At 38.2% G+C, this 18,457-nt stretch overlaps 1 pseudogene; it reads right to left on the reverse strand.

Moving 5' to 3' along the window:
* Positions 1-12,378: 12,378 nt before the first annotated feature.
* LOC104450196 lies at positions 12,379-17,214 on the reverse strand (annotated as a pseudogene).
* Positions 17,215-18,457: the final 1,243 nt, after the last annotated feature.

Below are 18,457 nucleotides of genomic sequence, written 5' to 3' on the forward strand. Positions count from 1 at the left end.
GTTACAACCTATGTGTTAGCATCAAATATGTGTTTGTGACAAGAAGCAAAAATTTATACTAATTTGCATCGAATACGAACCAAAAATCTCACGTTAATTTTTGGTCTGTTAGAAGAAAATTTTCATCGCCACAGGGTTAACCGCCTGATGACAAAAAGCAAATTAAACAATTTGTCTCCTTAAATTACATTTTTTTTTTTGTTGATCATGGAACTACCGTACAGCCAGCAGCCGGCGGCATAAACCAGGGGAAGCACTAGCGCGAGGACCCACCTCCCACGACACTCCACTTTAGTTGCACAATGGGAGCACGAAGTCTCAAACCCCTCCCCTCCCAGATGAGGGGGCAGGGCGCGAACCAGCACGTCCACCGCGGGGTGGGTTTAAATTACAGTTACTAGCAACAGAACTTACTTTTGTCGGCTTAGATGTCATGCCCCAATCCTCGAGCGCGCATCCATCCCTTACCTAGTTGATTTATAGCGACGTCCTAGGACGCATCGCTGACCATTTCATTTTAATACATATGCGGAAGCATATAAAATAATCCCCAGATAATAAAATAATGAGATAGAAAAGTAGGAACAAAGTTTACACAAAAGTCATTTTTATAAACACACAGGTTTATACACGGAAGCCTACGAAAAGGAATCGGCTTTCAACAAAAGAGAAATGTCCTAAGACTAACTAGTCGGACATGCTCGCTGATTCTCCAAGCTTCACCTTCTAAACTTTGGTCCTCAGGCCTCCACTACTGTCAACTAAGGGCTTGAAAATGGTTATACAATAACCACCGAGACAACATCTCAGTAAATTCTACCCCATAAAACCCAATTAAAAAACCAATATGCCCTAAAGACTGCCTAAGCATAACACGGGTCAGAGGACTTACATTTTCTTCTATTCCTGCCTGCAAGTCAGTATATATATCAAATATACACAAACACATAAATTCACCCAATCAGATCGAAATATCGATCTATCAACTTAGTCGATTACATGTCACCACGATTTTCCCCTGGTTGGTACATTTAATACTATCTATAAGGTCTTATTAATTCAGGACTGCTCGTCCAAAGCTGATAATATAGTATATTATACATATGCTCGCCCGAAGCTGATAGATTAGGGTCTCCAGACCATCATAGTATATTATATATACTCGCCCAAAGCTAATAATATTTGCTCATCCAAAGCTAATAAATATATTGCTCTCCTAAAGCTAATAATTTATGGCCCCTAGGCCAAAATAATATACCACTTTCACCACACAATCAATTTCTCTTTTTTTATCTTTCCCGATAAAAATAGCCGTGTGTGAGTACACGGTCGGCCTTAGCCAAAATATCATAATTTCACTTCCATAAATCTCACCATTTTATATGGTTCACCAAAATACTTTTGGCATTGTAAACCAACGCTCAGTTATTTTTCAATCAATTACCAAAATTGATTTATTTAGGAATAAAATCCTAAAATCACCTTTAATTTAATTCAACACAAATTAAAGCTCAAATAAATAAACAAACTACATCATGATATTCAGCATAAAATTCCGGTCGTCGACTAACCTAGCCTAATTTCCGAAAAATAAATAATTAATTAAATAATTACATAAAATATTAAATAAATGCCATAAATCCAACTTAGGCCCGTTATAGCCTAATTGGAAGCCGAGACGAGCCCGGAAAATTCCGAGACTCATTCAATAATTAATAGCGCAAGTCTACTTGCTAATTACACTAACCTTTTGCCTAACATGCATTGATAAAGCACTAATTTAATTACTCTACTCTAATCTATCCACATAATCATACTTAATTCAATCTAAACAACCCATAAGTATCATTAGTCTACTAATTAGGGATTAGTAAGCAAAACTCACTGGATTAACTAATGGGTCGAATCAAACCGACGGGAACGTCGCGGGGGTCAATTCTCCTCAAAGCGGGCCTAGGTTTCGAGACCCGAAAACACCTTAAAACGGGCTGAACAGTACCTCTGAAACCCACTTCCTTGCTTGATGTTCACTGCTGGTGGAGGGCTAGTTCGGGGTCGGTTGAGGCATGCAGGGGCCGGTGAAGTTGTAGGGGGTGGTCACGGATCCAGACAGGACTCCGGTGACTTTGGCTGGCTCCGGCGACGGCCCACGGTGGACTAAACATCCATAGCAGCCTGTTGGATGCACGGCTAGGTGGCGACAACGGCGTGAGGGAAGCAGAGCAGCAACGGCACGACAGCGAGGTGACACGAGGCGAGGACAACGTGTGACGGTCACAGTGTGAAGGGGCGGCTGTCTGGCGTGGCTGAGGGGCTCCAGTCTGCTTCTCTTGGCTTGCTGGTGTGCGAAATGGAGGGGAAAGGAGAAGCAAGGCTGTCGCACAGTAAGGGAAAGAGAGAGGAAGGAGAGAGAGGGAAGAGGGGACCACATAGCCTTGGTTTTCTTCTCCCTTGTCTCCCATTTTTCATCCACAGCCAAGCAACCTTCCTTGGCTCTCCTTAGACCACCAAAGCACTTCTCATAACCTTTGAAACGGTCCAAAACCATAGGGGATGGAGGGACGTACGAATTTGCACGGGTTCTCCCCAAATTGGTCACTTACCGATTCTCAATTCAACTCAATTCGACTTCAATAAATCCCAATGTCAAGTCCTCGATCAAATCGATATTTTTCCTCGCCAATAGATCCATCTTGCATTCCAATTTCGTGATCAAAAACGGTTCTGGCCTTTTTCTGAATAAAAACGGCCCTAGGGTGACTTTTTTCCAAAAAGTCTCAAATTGCAAAAAAATCTTCTGAAACTGAGTCAATATTCTTAGAATTTATTGTGACATGACAGAATCTTCAATTTTTGAAATCAAACTTGAATTCGTGGTTAATTTCACTCATGCGCATTTTTAGCGTAACCTAAGCTACCGAGTAAGTTTCATAAATTTTTAGTGCAAATGACCCATGATCGATTTTCTTCGAGCCACAATGAACCCACTCGACACATTGGCGACTCTCGATTGTCATGAAAATCTCAATGATTCAAATACGGACACAGGGTACCAAAATGATAGATAAATCAGTCTAGTGTCGATAAACGAGAATTTTCTAATTTAATGGTGTCACCCACGATTAGCCACATATCTCAGTCAAACAGACCTATCTTTGATTTCAAATCGATTTTATACTGTGCCGTAATGGCCTCTAAAGATGAGCACGGTCGAGAAGTCAATTCCTAGTCGAATTCTCAAGTCTATTGCCTTAAAATTTCTTAATGGCTTCTCTAGATAGTCTAGTTATCTCAAGAGTAATCAGCTCTAAGAACAGCCATATAGGCATGTCGATTAAATACCCGATTTATTCACTAGAAAACAGGACTGAAAATCTTGGATGTCACATTAGACATGCCCAAAAGTAACGGAAACAATGATTTTTGTCGCCTTTGGATAAAAAATTAAAAAAAATTAAAAAAAAAAATTAAAAAAGTTCACTAGGTTGTTGCTTTATGGTAGACCAATGAATACAAATTCTAAGATTTCTCATTTTAGGATCGATCAGAGGGAACCCAACCTTAACTTCCTCACGTTAGGTCATAGCCAAAGGCAAAATTGATTTTTGTTGCTTTAGGTCTACCCCAAGACGACAAAGTTTTAATTATGTCACTTAGGCCTATACCTAACGCAACAAAACCATGATCTTGTCGCGTTAGATCTCAACTAAGACAACAGAATTTCATATTTGTTGCCGTAGATCCAAAACTGGACAATTTGTCACATTTGGTCGACCCTAAGGCAACAAAATTCTTAGACATGTCATTTTGTTTTGTTTTTACAATTTGAAAGCAAATGTTTACCTTGCCAAATGAACAAAAGTATGCAGATTTCATTTATGAAATCAAGTTGGTAAATATGTCTTCATTAACAAATTATATGAATATAATACCACAAAATATAACCAAATTTTGACCAAGTTGATTGAAACATTTTACCTATACGTATAATTTTAGTAGAAATTGAAAATAAGGATCATTTATCTATCAATTTCAATTTCGCAGAAAAAATCAAGCGAGGCTCATTATTTGGTTGTATAATTTCTAATTAAACTCTTTTAAACAACTCCTCAAGAAATTGTCCCATTCATCTATATGAAATAATAAATGGAAAAGGAAAGAAACTGAAGAAGAATAAAGAGTAGTTGGGTAAATCAAAATACAATTTTGGCCCATAAGGTAAATCAATTACGTGGCCACGTGTCAACATGGGATGAACAACAATATGAATGGAAATAATTAGTAAAAGGAGGGCTTGATGAGTGACATTTTCGCGATTTTTATTAGCTAGGACTAGTTTAGCAATCTTCTCCAATCTCTACCCAACAGCATAAAAAGAAATATAACTTAGTTAGTGTTTCCTTAATTAAAACACATGTCAAAGTTAGTATTCCTCGGTCATCGATTTATTCTTATCATATAAGGAGTATCGCTGTGACTTGCATTCACGGTCCGGTGCGGAGCAAGGTATGTTGGATTTCATCTAATTTTATGCATTAGTTTAGCTTTATTATATAGCTTTTTAAATGTATGTCATTCATTTCTTTTTTTTTTCTTTTTTTCTTTTTTATCTATCATACTCTAACTTTCAATTTACTCTCTAACTTTTGTCTTACCTCTTTACAGAGCGTAAGAGTAGAACTTTACATCTAAAATGAAATGTCCTCACCTCTAGTCCTTCCTGAGAAAGTGGAGAATCGAACTTCCCACCTCCTCCTTTCATATGGGAAGGGTGGCCACTAAGACAATCCCCGTGATTAAATGTATGTCATTCAATCATTAAATCTTAGGTTGTTTTGACTATTTGCTTGCATTATCCTAGATGTATTAGGAGCCCAAAGGTCAGTTCCTTAATATCGTCTCATGCATTATTCGTTATTTTAATGTTTTTTTTTTTATGAACGTGATTGATTGAATTGAATTGCGCGTATATTTTAGGAACAATTTAATAACCATTATTGCACGTCACACGAGGCATACATATCTATTGTTTAGGGCACAATCATCCTTTGTTATTTAGGGCAAATGCATGTTTGCTTTTAGAATGCATATCAATTTAGGATAATCCATAGTTCTCACTAAACAAAAACCAAATAAAAAATGTCATTAGAATCACAAAGATCGCATGCAAGTTTAAAGTTAATTAGTCTCATAATATGCATGTCATAAATTGGACATCATTTAGAGAGTCATGTGATTTAAAGTCAAGGCTTTATAAAAATCACATCATGTAAATTAATCAATAATTGCATTATATGCATTTGCATTACCCGCATTGCATTTAGTTCACAAAGTACTTCATCATAGAATATGTTCCTGATCTCCCATAGGTTATTCATATATGCTAAATAAATCCACATAAACAGCATATTATTAATTTGCATATTATGGGCATTCTAATGTAAACAAGTCCCTACATAAACTGCATTTAAATTAGCCTAGCGCTGAATGGGTTTAAGCAGGACATCAGAACTTAATTAAATATTTTGGAATAAGCCCGCAAGAGCATGAAATTCGGCCATATCCTTAACTCTCTCTTTATACTGCCGAAAATTTCACATGAGATGCGCGTCATAGATGTCATCAATAATGGAAGTCATGGCAATCACTTTTGGTCAGTAATCTTCTAGTGAGGATGAACTCTAGCTTGAAATATACTCCCAGAATCCAGAAGTAGCACTCCACAAGGCTGTCTATCGCAAATGGAAAGTTCATCGCAACATCCAATTCCTTTCACCACCCGTAAATTATTTACCAAATCTAATTAATGTTAGGCACTTCATTTGTCATATGGACCGACGAATTCCATATGACTCAGTTCCCTTTGAAATATGTAATTGAGGTGTAGCCACAATCTACAGATGGAGAACAGTTTGCGCCACAAAGACAACATAGGAAAAAGGGGAAGAAGAGTTGGGAAATATGAAAAGTTTGCACTCCATTCAAGAGTTGTAATTGAATAGCTCAGGCATGACGTACCCTGACTGTGGTGCCTACCGACAGAGCTAATCCATATTGGTGATTGCTCCTGCACAACCCGCTCTGCAAGAAGAGGTTCATTCTGCTTTCGTTCGTTATATGGAAGACATTCATTTTATCTACCATCAATTATGTCCACTGTGACATCAATATCCCCTAAATTCTTTTTTATGTTACGAGTAGCCCCAAACTTATATCAATTTGATCAACTTCGCCTAGTATATCTTTACCCCAAATTTTGCCTAATGCAACACCGATACATCAATTTTTCCACATCACTATTATCCACGAACATATATTTCAAAAAATGATCTTGGTTACTGAAATCCGGATGATCTTTTTCTATAAATCATCCAAGCTAGTCGTAATCCATGTCAGAATTTTAACGATTAGAGGGTATTTTTGTCACACTAATACAAATTTGAGATGTTTAGTGACATCAAAAAAAGGTTTGAGATATCGATGTTGCATGGGATATAGTTTATGACTTTCTATGATATTTGTGTGTATATTCCAAGAGAGGATATTTATTGTCATTACAAGAACTAATCTTATCATTCAAGGTGTGTCACTAGATTAAATATATCATGACTTTTATCGACATGAATGAATAAAATCTCCAGCAAGTCTCATTTTGAGGCTATTCTCGAGAGGGAGATCGTCCCGCATTGATTTGGTCTGGTGTTGAAAACCCTTTTACATGCTGATAATTCTTTTGAATTCCTTGTAGCCTTGAGGGCTCGGCTTTAGAACTGCCTATCGGAATGGATAATTGATAAGACGAACTCCCTTTTGGTGGAAGTTTATACGTGGGCGTGAGATAAAGTATTTCCTCGGACCATGTGAAGTTTACATTTATGCACAGCACGATTGTCGTCCCTGAGAAGGGTATCCATCCGGAATTTGAGCGTATCGATAAGTCCAGCTCGAGTGCAGTGACAGCGCATTGGGAAGGATAATCTGAAACAAACGAGCTCGGATCATCCACTAGTTTCTGCCCTTTACTAGTTCATGGTCAGAATAGCTACCGACCTTCGTGGTGTCCGAGGTCGCTTCAGTGGTCCCCTTCCATGTTCGAGAAGGGTTCTATCATGCAGTGGGGTCCCCGTCTGGAATAAAACCGGCGCATGTGGAATAATTTCAGAACTTGTAAATGACCGACGCGACATGGGTGATGCTTTGTAATATTTTAATATTTTTAATTCTTTTCTTTTATTTTTATTCTTTTTTTTCAACTTTAGATCAGCAAGGTGGTTAACCGGCCCTCGCTTCCCAAACCAATTGAGAGTTGTCGTCCAAAGTTAAAGAAAAAACATGGAAAGAAAGAAAAGAAAAATAATACTAATAATAAAATTCTAGAAAATTTTTAAAAGTTACAAAATTATCCAAAATTAATATTAATCGTGTCACGTAAAATGATTAGCATTGACTAGATGGCTATGTCAACAATTTTCAGCCTAAATTGGCAAATCTTAAAAAGATCTTGGACTAAATTGACACAACTAAAAGGTTTTGAATTGAATTGGCCCCTAAGTTTAGGATATTTTTAACAATTTTTCCAAATCTAAAAAAGCATTTTTAGGAAGTTTTTAAAAATATCCTTTTGATTTAAAAGCTAAATCTCGCAAAGATCACGCTTTTAATTGTAAAATAATTATCGTTATGTTCATTGTCGGTGTAAAAAGGTTTTTACATATTCATGATTGGATGAATGACATGTGGATGAATTTAGTATAAAATTGTCATTGTCACTATTAATACGATGTATTCACTAAAAAACTGTCTTGTGATGAATTATACCTTTGGTCCCCCCGCATATTTGTTATAGATTTGTCGTGATTATTTCCCCCTTTCCCTTCAACTTGATTTGTGCCATGTTTCTACCTTGAAATTATGTAGCTATATTGCTGCACCTGTCCCCTCAAGATGGCATTTCTGCCGCACCAGGGGCACACATTACCGTCAGTTTATCACTAACGATCCCACCATTGAGCGCGAGTGGTGGGCAGAGTTTTGGATAGAATCCTCCCATATGCTTCGATGAGAATTTGCCAAGTGGCAACGCGGCTAGGTTTTTTGAGTGGGAGGACTTTAGGCGGGGACTTGCAGAAACCTGGGGAGACGTTCGTTTCCTTTTTTGTTTCCCCTTTTTTGAGATACTAACCAAAGCGAGTGAACATACGAAGAGGAAGAAGAAGATGATGTGGCTTGGCTACCATTATTGTTTTCTTTTTTGCAAGGGAAAAGATAGAGCTATGAGTGGCCATTTATAGACATTAGATTGGAAGAATTACCAAAAAAGTTATAAATCTATTGTATTTATGACTAATTCAGTCATAAACATTTCAATTATGTCAATCTAGATATGGACATTTTTACATTTTATCAATAAAGTCCATCTAACCAATATTGATTGGAAATTGTTGATGTAGATGTTAACCATCCTAGTAATATTGCCGATACTAACATGGACAAGATTTATTAATTCTTTAATTTTTTTAACCTTTTTTTTCTATTTTTCTTTTCTTTCTTTTTTCTTTTTCCTTCTCCCTCTATTAGTTGCTAGGCCTCGGCGATAGCCAACAATTAGCCAAATGCAACTACCGGCAAGGGTCGTGCACGCTGAAGGCCAACGAGGCTCAACCTCTCCGGTCATAGCTTGTCATTGGTTGCCAACCATTACCGAAGCCCAATGACCAACAAAAGAAGAAAGAAAAAAGGAAAAAGAATATAAATATGGAAGTTTAGGTGTATATTGTCCCCAAATAAAAGAAAATCAATAACTTCAAAAAAAAATATGCGAATATTAATATCTTGTATGCTTTGAACTTCTAATTATTTTAGGATTTTATAATCAGTTAGCACAAAATTGTGAAAAGAATACCACAATAAAGTTCTATCATAATGATACTTAAAGCATCCAAATAAAGAATCCAATCGAAGGGAAGAGAGTGGGTTTATCATGGGAAAATCGATTCAAGGGTGCGTTTGTTTCACAGAAAACTCAATGATAAAGGAAAATATCTTCCGAGAAAGCATTTTCCAAGAATACGGTTTATTTTCCTTTGTTTGGTGATGTATAATTGAAAATGTATTTTGCCGTTTGGATCCCATTAAAAAATAATTTCACACTTCATCACAGGAATTTTTTTTCCAGGCTGGCTTACAAAGGGTGAGCTCCAGCTATCGCCAGAGGCGTCGAGCTCGCCAGCTAGCCGCTAGAGGCTACGAGCTCGCCCAATCTGGTGAGGCTTGAGCCTCATCACTGGAGGCCATGAGCTCACCCAATTTAGCGAGGCTTGAGGCTCATCGGCCTTGGGCAAGCTCAAGCCTTGTTGTCGAAGGCCAGGAGATTACTCAATTTGGCAAGACCAGAGCTCACTAGCCGTGCTTGTGGCCGGTGACAGAAGAAGAAGCAAAAAGAAAAATAAGCAAATTTGAATTTTTTATTTTTATTTTTAAAATGTTTTCCAAATTTTAATTTTAAAAAAATCAAATTCATTTTTTAAAAATACATTTTTATAAGAATAATTGTTTGTAAACCAAGCATCAAATTTAAACTTTGGTAGATTTGGAAAACGTTTTCCGGTCCTTTTAAAGAGAAAATCATTTTCCTGAATTTAATCTTTGTTCGGAAAAGATTTTCCGTTAACTTGAAAAATGTTTTCTGTTTACTCATTTTCCTGAGCAATCCAAATGCTAGAAAATGAGGAAAAAAATTTCCCTGAAAATGTATTCCACGAAAACAAACGCACCCCAAGAATCCAATTGAAAACCACCCACTAAAAAGCATTTAGAAAGCTAGATTTTTGTATAATGCATCACAAATACATTGTTGTTAACTTATTATTGTCTAGGTTGATATTAGATCCAATACACTTTAATTTAAAACTTAAGAAACTTTGTCACTAATGATTATGGTTAACACGACGTAATTTTCTCATCTATTTTCAGCTTGATAGTAGTTTGCTAAATTAATACATCTGGACTTCATTTGTAGAAGAATAGAGCCCTGATCACTTGATTATGGTTAACTTCTCGATCCCCAGCCCTATGTTGCTGTCTGCTCAATGCAAAATCGTCACCGTCACTCGTCAACGACTCCCACTCTAGCTCGTCGCCCAACCAGGGGAGAGGGCTGGCCTCGCCAGATCTTGTTTGGGCGAGGCCAACACTCGCCTGGGCAAGGGCAAGCCCCGGTGAGGGCTCCCCTCACCCAAGCAACCCTCGTCGCGCCGCACCTGGGTGAGGGCTCCCCTCGCCGAGGCTCCTCCTCGCCCGGCCGAACCTCGCCTGTGGCGAGCAAGGCCAGCCAGCTGACTATGGCTGGTGGCTGGGCCAAGAAAGCCAAAAAAAAAAAGAGTAAAAAAAATAGAAAAAATAATAAAATTTCAAAAAATTATTTAAAAAATATTTAAAATTGTCCACATCAGCTCTGGCAATCCTACGTAGCACCACTAGCATCCACGTCAGCATTTTCTGGCCAAAATTGGCCGGATAAACTGAATTGACAAGAAGTGAAAAAGTTTAGGATTCAATTGGCAAAATTAAAAGATTTATGACTAAATTGGCAAAAATGTAATAGATTTAGGACTTTTTGGATAATTTTCCCTTCAAGGTGTGTCACTAGATTAAATATATCATGACTTTCTTCGACATGAATGAATAAAATCTCCAGCAAGTCTCATTTTGAGGCTATTCTCGAGAGGGTGATCGTCCCACATTGATTTGGTCTGGTGTTTTTTTTTTTTTTGGTCGAAGATTTGGTCTAGTGTTGAAAACCCTTTTACATGCTGATAATTCTTTTGAATTCCTTTTAGCCTTGAGGGCTCGGCTTTAGAACTGCTTATCGGAATGGATAATTAATAAGACGAACTCCCTTTTGGTGGAAGTTTATACGTGGGCGTGAGATAAAGTATTTCCTCGGACCATGTAAAGTTTACATTTATGCACAGCACGATTGTCGTCCCTGAGAAGGGTATCCAATCCGGAATTTGAGCGTATCGATAAGTCCAGCTCGAGTGAAGTGGCGGCGCATTGGGAAGGATAATCTGAAACAAACGAGCTCGGATAATCCACTAGTTTCTGCCCTTTACTAGTTCATTTCATGTTCGAGAAGGGTTCTATCATGCAGTGGGGTCCCTGTCTGGAATAATACCGGCGCATGTGGAATAATTTCAGAACTTGTAAATGACCGACGCGACATAGGTGATGCTTTGTAATATTTTAATATTTTTAATTCTTTTCTTTTATTTTTACTTTTTTTCAACTCTAGACCAGCAAGGTGGTCACCCGGCCCTCGCCCAAATCCAAGCAAGGGCCAGGACACACTCACCCGTGGTCAACAAGGGCCATCACTCACTCGCCCAAATCAAGTGAGAGTTGTCATCTAGAGTTAAAGAAAAAAAAAGGAAGGAAAGAAAAGAAAAATAATACTAATAATAAAATTCTAGAAAAATTTAACAAATTACAAAATAGTCCAAAATTAGTATCAATTATGTCATGTAAAACGGTCAGCGCTGACTAGACTGCCACGTTAACAATTTTAAGCCTAAATTTTAAAATTTTAAAAAGATCTTGGACTAAATTGATACAACTAAAAGGTTTTGAATTGAATTGGTTGCTAGGTTTAGGATATTTTTGACAATTTTCCCAAATCTAAAAAAGCATTTTTAGGAAGTGTTTAAAAATAACCTTTTGATTTAAAAGCTAAATCTCACAAAGATCGCGCTTTTAATTGTAAAATATTATTATTATGTTTATTGTCGGTGTAAAAAGGTCTTTACATATTCATGATTGGATGAATGACATGTGGATGAATTTTTTACAGATTTGTCGTGATTATTTCCCCCTTTCCCTTCAACTTGATTTGTGCCATGTTTCTACATTGAAATTATGGGCTATATTGCTGCACGTGTCCCCTCAAGAGGAAATAGGAAAAAAATCGATGGAAATAAGAGTTGAATTGTGAAATATTTGGCATGAAATCAAGATTTTCTTGTCAAATGATACGACGCTCAACTTTAAATCGAGCAGGAGTTTTTTTTTTTTTTTTTGGTTGCAAATCGCGTGGCTGAAATTATTTTGGGAAAACACACCTTGTTCGGCGTAAAGAAAGAAAACAAAACTGCAATGAGCTGGGAATCATTTCAAAGTGGAAGTGAAGGGCTTTCCATGTTGTGGCTTGGAAAACTCTTCGGTGTAATCATCTGTAACTATTATGGATATATAATAGAATTTCACGAGCGGAGACAAATATGATCAAACTTGATATTGATTCTTTTATAAATGCAATGAATGCAAATCTCGTGTGCGTCGAAAAAAGAAATATGGAGAGGGAGGAGTGAGGAGAGGAGGAAATGACGAAGAAAATGGACGAGAAACTTTATTAAAGAAAAACTAATTAAGCTCGATCTTCACATGGGTAAGGGATAAATCAGCAGAGAAGCGACATAATTTTTTAGCTTGGTCCCGGCATTGGTGTAGTTATCTTCATCCGTATATAACACATCAATCACTCGTGTAAGATTGAGAATTAGCGTCAGAAGTCGCGCTGGGATGGCAGTCGGAGCAAGACACTCTTCGTTGACGTCCTTCCACGCTTCGACCACTCGTCTCCATAGTTCTTCCTTTGCTTCTTGTTCCGTGACGCCGTGTTGATGGACAAAACACTCCACAGCCGATGCCACGTGCCCTCTCTTCTGCTCGAACTGTGAGTTTGTATAATGACCAACAAATATCAAACGAAAAGATTCATTTAACTGGCAATGCGCCCGCATGGGCAAATTACACGGAATATACTCTTCTTGGTAACACACCTGGTGAGAGACGATGTCATCCATGAGCCGACAAATCGTGGTCGAGGCCTTCACCATCTTGGGGCCACTGAGCAACCAGTCGAAAGCATCTTGTGTCGCCAGATCTCCCATTCCCACAAATGAAGTGGTGGCTAGCATTTCATAGGCAGAGGTCACTAATGCAACGGCCATGTACTCCTCCATCGTCGGTACGTGACCTTGATGGAACCATTTGGCTTCAGTAAACTATGCCCTCACAAGGTTTTTCATCTAAGGAAGAGAGAACAAGAGAATCCAACGCGTTTTAGTGGCTCCTTTCTGCATCCTCATTTCACATCCATACAAAACCACTTGCCCGAAATGAAAAAACTTTGTAAATGCAACTTGGACAGATTTCTTCTCACTTTTTTTTTTTCTTTTTTTTTAGTTTCTCTTTGGTTCTTTTCTTGAGTCAACATGGTAATTAGTTTATATGATTGCCTAATACACAAGATAATTCAGTCAAGAATGACGTCTCTTCAATGGACAACTACTAGGAAAAAAATGTGATATGAGCGAGTTTGATAGTCGGTTACATAATCGAATTCTCATACAATGGAGATGCTAATAAAAATCTTATATTTTCACTGCCGGACTGAGTAAAAATCAGTTGAATGGATGCAATATGTAAAGCTCTTACTGCTTCTTTCGCATGGTAGAGCCCGTATGATGTTCCATTCTCGGCTATTGCTTTCTCAATATCATCATAAACATCAAGAAGGGCCTTGTAGCATACTTGCATGTACTTTGGCAGTCCATCTATAGCATCAATGCTCCACCTGAAATCATGTTGGAAAGTTGTAGATGAGTATATGGATACCATTGAGAGCTCATATTTCTTTTTCTGGGGGGAAAATTATCAAAAATTTATAAACCTATTGTAATTATGCTAATTTAGTCCTAAACTTCTTTTTTATTTTTTTTTGGTCAATTCAATCCTAAATTTTTGTTTTTGTCAATTTAGTCCTAAACATTTTGTAATTATGTACATTCGATCCATCCGGTCAATTTTGAGTAGCTAGCGCTAACATGGAGGCTATCCATTCACGTAGACATTAATGTGAACAATTTTTAATAATTTTATTTTTTTATTAAATTTCTTTTCTTTTCTTTTCTTTTTTTTTTTTTTTTTTCCTCCTTCTTCCTTCTTCTTTTGGTAGCCGACCAGAGGTAAGAGCTAGCAAGGTCAGCCTCTCAACCCAATGGCAAGGCTCACCTCACTGGCCACTAATGAGGGCGAGCCTCGCCTAATGACAGCAAGGCCACCCCCACCTGATCTGGCAAGGCTCGTGCTCACCATGGCTGGCCAAGGCCTCGCCAAATTTGACGAGGCTCAACCTCACCCAGCCATGGCGAGGGTCAACCTCACTAGTGGCCGACAATGGCAAGCCTCACCAATGTCTAACGAAGCGACCTCATTGGCTCTCACTAACCAGCCAAAGGAAAAAGGAAATAGGAGGAAAAAAATTAATAAAATTAATAAAAAAATCAGAAAAAATAAAAATATGAAAAAATTATTCACACCAGCACCAATCAACCAAAATTAGGTGGATTGACTAAATTATACAACAATTTTAGGACTTAATTGACAAAAAAAAATTATCACTAAATTGACATAATTGCAATAGGTTTAGGACCTTTATCTAGATGAGCAAGACCTCAGTTATTATCTTTCCATAGCTCCAGTAAAGAGTTCTAATTCTTCCAATGTGCCATAGACATCATAGATGTCATCAATAATGGAAGTCATGGCAATCACTTTCGTCATAAATTTTCTAGCAAGGACGAACTCTGGCTCAAAATATACTCCTAGAATCCAGAAATAGCACTCCACAACCCTGTCTCTCGCGAATGGAAAGTTCCTCGCAACATCTAATTCCTTCCACCACCTGCAAATTATTTGCCAAATTTAATGAATGTGAGGCTTTTCATTTGTCACATTAAGTTTGTTAGATAATATGGACCGACTATTCCTATGACTGAGTTCTCTTTGAAATGTAATTGAAGATTTAACTACAATCTATAGATGGAGAAGAGTTTACGCCCTAGAGACAACATAAAAAAGGGGAAGAAGAGTTGGGAACTATGAAAATTATGCACTTCAATTAAGAGTTGTAATTGAGGCTAGTGAATTTGCCTTGACTTGTTATTAAGAAGTTGACCTTGCGATATGGCCAAGTTCCTTCTGGTGTTGTTCTTGCATCAAGTTGAAATCTAGCTTGGCCAAAGAGAGTAGCACTTCATTGTGGGAAGGCTCTTCTTGGTAGATTGGAATATATTGCATTGCTTCTAGTCTTGGCAAACCCTTGTAAATTGGCTGCTTTAGGGCTTGACTCACTTGCTTTGCCAGAGTGGGGCTCACTTGATTTTTGTCAATTGATTCAAGGTGAGTTACAGTAAAAGAAAGTGCTCCGTCCAAGACATCTTCTCCATGAACCCTTAGATGGCAAGCTTCATAAAGACTCAAGATTCCTAGTATATCAGCGGTGAGTGATTCTCTGAAGTTCCCATCACTGTCCTTGAACTTTTCAAACATCTCTGTTTCGCCAAACAAAATCCGAGAAAAAAGCAATTAGCTAGATACTGAAAGATTTTCTTGGTCATCATTTTTACGGAGCTTATTGTATAGATCCACAAATGTTTCTCCTCGAATTTGAATGGATAGAAAGGGGTTTCTCTTATTAGATTCATTATGAAAAGTTTGGAGGAAAAAAAAAACGGTGAAGAATCTAATCTAAGTCAACTAAAAGCTTATTTGGTAACATATCAACGGTGCCTGATTTTATATTTTTGTTCTTCGGAATAAAAAAAAGAATAAAAATTCGTTTAATAACATTTTTATTATCGAGAACAAATTTGTTTGGAACATAATCAAAAAATAAAAACAAAGAAAGTTGTTTCTTTTTTCTCAGGAACCACTATGGAATCAAGCCAAAACAAATTTTCTTTTTCTCTTTTCTTTTCTTTCTTTTTCTCTTCCTCTTCTTCTTCCTCTAGCTAGTCACGGGCCATGGCGATGGCCGATGACTAGCCAAACAAGGTCTAGCGAGCCTCACCTTGGCCAAGCAAGGCTTCGCCTTGCAAGATATGGCAAGGCCAACCTCACGGTGGCTAGGCGAGGGTCGACCTCACCAGCTCTCGTTTGGCCAAAAGAAGAAGAAGAGAAGGAAAAAGAAACAAATATATATATATATATATATAATAAAATTATTTAAAAATAGAATAAATTCTAAGTCACAAAAAACTTTAAGGATCATATTAAACACATTTCTATTCCAAAAATAGAAAGTTTTTGTAATTATCAAATGTTTTTGAATGCTCATAAACTCTTCAAGAAACAGAATAAATAAATAAAACTATTTTTGAGTAAAAATTGTTCCCAGAAAATGATTATCAAACGTATACCCTAAACGTCTATACATTAATTAGTACTCCGATTCTCTTATTTATATTCTCTTGGTAGACATACACCAATTAAATGGACTATTCACAAATGATTCATGAACATACCACATGAAATCCCGTAGCCGCGTTGTCGAAGCAACCGGAAGAGAAGAGCAACCATGTGAAGGTCATTGTGGTCATGATCACCATCATTAAGTTCGAAATAGCTCTCGTGAATTTGTTCTAGTTGCTCCTCTATCACACCTTGAAAATGGTAGGCGATTCCCAGCCGTTGGATTTGATCGATCAACTCCAGTTTCTGCGAAGTCGGCACGATAGCGGCCACCATCTTCCGCACCTCCTCTTTCAACTCCTCGATTTGTTCTTCTACGCCGTGGAAGTTCTGATGAAATGCATGAACCACACACCGCGCACGAGTTACGAGTTTTTCGCCTTTTTATTGTTCCAAAGTAGACAAATGCACGAATGGCTCGTAGCATTAGGCACCTCTGAATAATGCCAGTCATCGCCGGACTCGAGGGTCCATAAAATAAAGCAAAACGTTGAAGTAGAAAAGCAAGGAAAAATGATTCTCGATGATCCATGCAAACGCTATCACTATTCACACGAAACGCGAGGGCTCTGATATTGCAGAAGCAACATGGTTGATTTAAGCCAATTAGTAAAGTTGCTACCGTGGAGCATGAGTCGGAAGCATATCTGAGGAAGTAGTCCCCCCATATGCTAGGATGATAACTCGCCGACTGGCGTTCGGCCACAGGGCTGGCTGCTTTAGCAGAAGGACGAGATGGGATTGCTGAGATCTGAAGAGACATTTCTTTTTCCCTGGTACTGGATTTAGGTGTCTGACCAAAAGATGGAGAGCACTAGAGGGTGGAGGCCTCTTCTGGGAGAGTTAAAACCTTGTTGAAGGGTATATATAGGCCATGGCATCTTACGTTCGAAAGCTCGAGAGAACAAGGAACAGGAACACGTTTTTTTTCTCCGAAACGCGTTCTCTACTGTTCTCGGACTAGTTTTGTGGATAAATTTAATTTCAAGGTCTGATTGACATATTATTCCCATGACTGTGGTGGTGCCTATTGTCGGAGCTAATGCATGGCAGTGATTGCTCCCTCCCCCACCCGTTTTGGCAAGAATTTCGTTCGAAAGCTCGAGAGAACAAGGAACAGGAACGCGTTTTTTTCTCCGAAACGTGATCTCTACGGTTCTCGGACTAGTTTTGTGGATAAAATTTAATTTCGAGGTCTGATTGACATATTATTCCCATGACTGTGGTGGTGCCTATAGTCGGAGCTAATGCGTGGCAGTGATTGCTCCGTCCCCCACCCGTTTTGGCAGGAAGAGGCTCGCTCTGCTTCCGTTTGTTTTACGGAAGACATTTGTTTCGCACGTTGATCGTGTGCGCGGACTGATGGCATTTCTGCTGCGCCGGGGGTGCAGATTACCGTCAGTTCATCACTAACGGTCCCACCATTGAGGCGCGAGTGGTCGGCAGAGTTTTGGATACAATCCTCCCATATGCTCCGATGAGAATTTGCCAAGCGGCGACGCGGCTAGGGATTTTGAGTGGGAGGACTTTAGGAGGGGAAGTTGCAGAAACCTGGGGAGACGTTCGTTTCCTTTTTTGTTTCCCCTTTCTTGAGATACTGACCAAAGCGAGTGACCATACGAAGAGGAAGAAGAAGATGATGTGGCTTGGCTACCATTTCCTGTTTTCTTTTTTGCAAGGGAAAAGATAGAGCTATGAGTGGTAATTTATAGACATTAGATTGGAAGAACTACCAAAAAAAGTTATAAATCTATTGCATTTATGACTAATCCAGTCATAAACATTTCAATTACGTTAATTTAGACGTAGACATTTTCACATTTTGTTAATAAAATCCATCCAACCAATATTGGCTAGAAATTGCCGATGTAGATGTTAGCCATCTTGGTAGTACTATTGATACTAACATGGACAAACTTTATTAATTATTAAAAAAATTTAACCTTTTTTTCTCTATTTTTCTTTTCTTTCTTTTTTCTTTTTCCTTCTCCCTCTATTAGTCGCTAGGCCTCGGCGATAGCCAACAATTAGCCAAATGCAACTACCGGCAAGGGTCGTGCGTGTTGAAGGCCAACAAGGCTCAAACTCTCCAGTCATAGCTTGTCATTGGTTGCCAGCCATCATCAAAGCCCAATGACCAACAAAA

Source organism: Eucalyptus grandis, chromosome 6 (assembly GCF_016545825.1).
Source record: "Eucalyptus grandis isolate ANBG69807.140 chromosome 6, ASM1654582v1, whole genome shotgun sequence".
NCBI classification, from domain to species: Eukaryota; Viridiplantae; Streptophyta; class Magnoliopsida; order Myrtales; family Myrtaceae; genus Eucalyptus; species Eucalyptus grandis.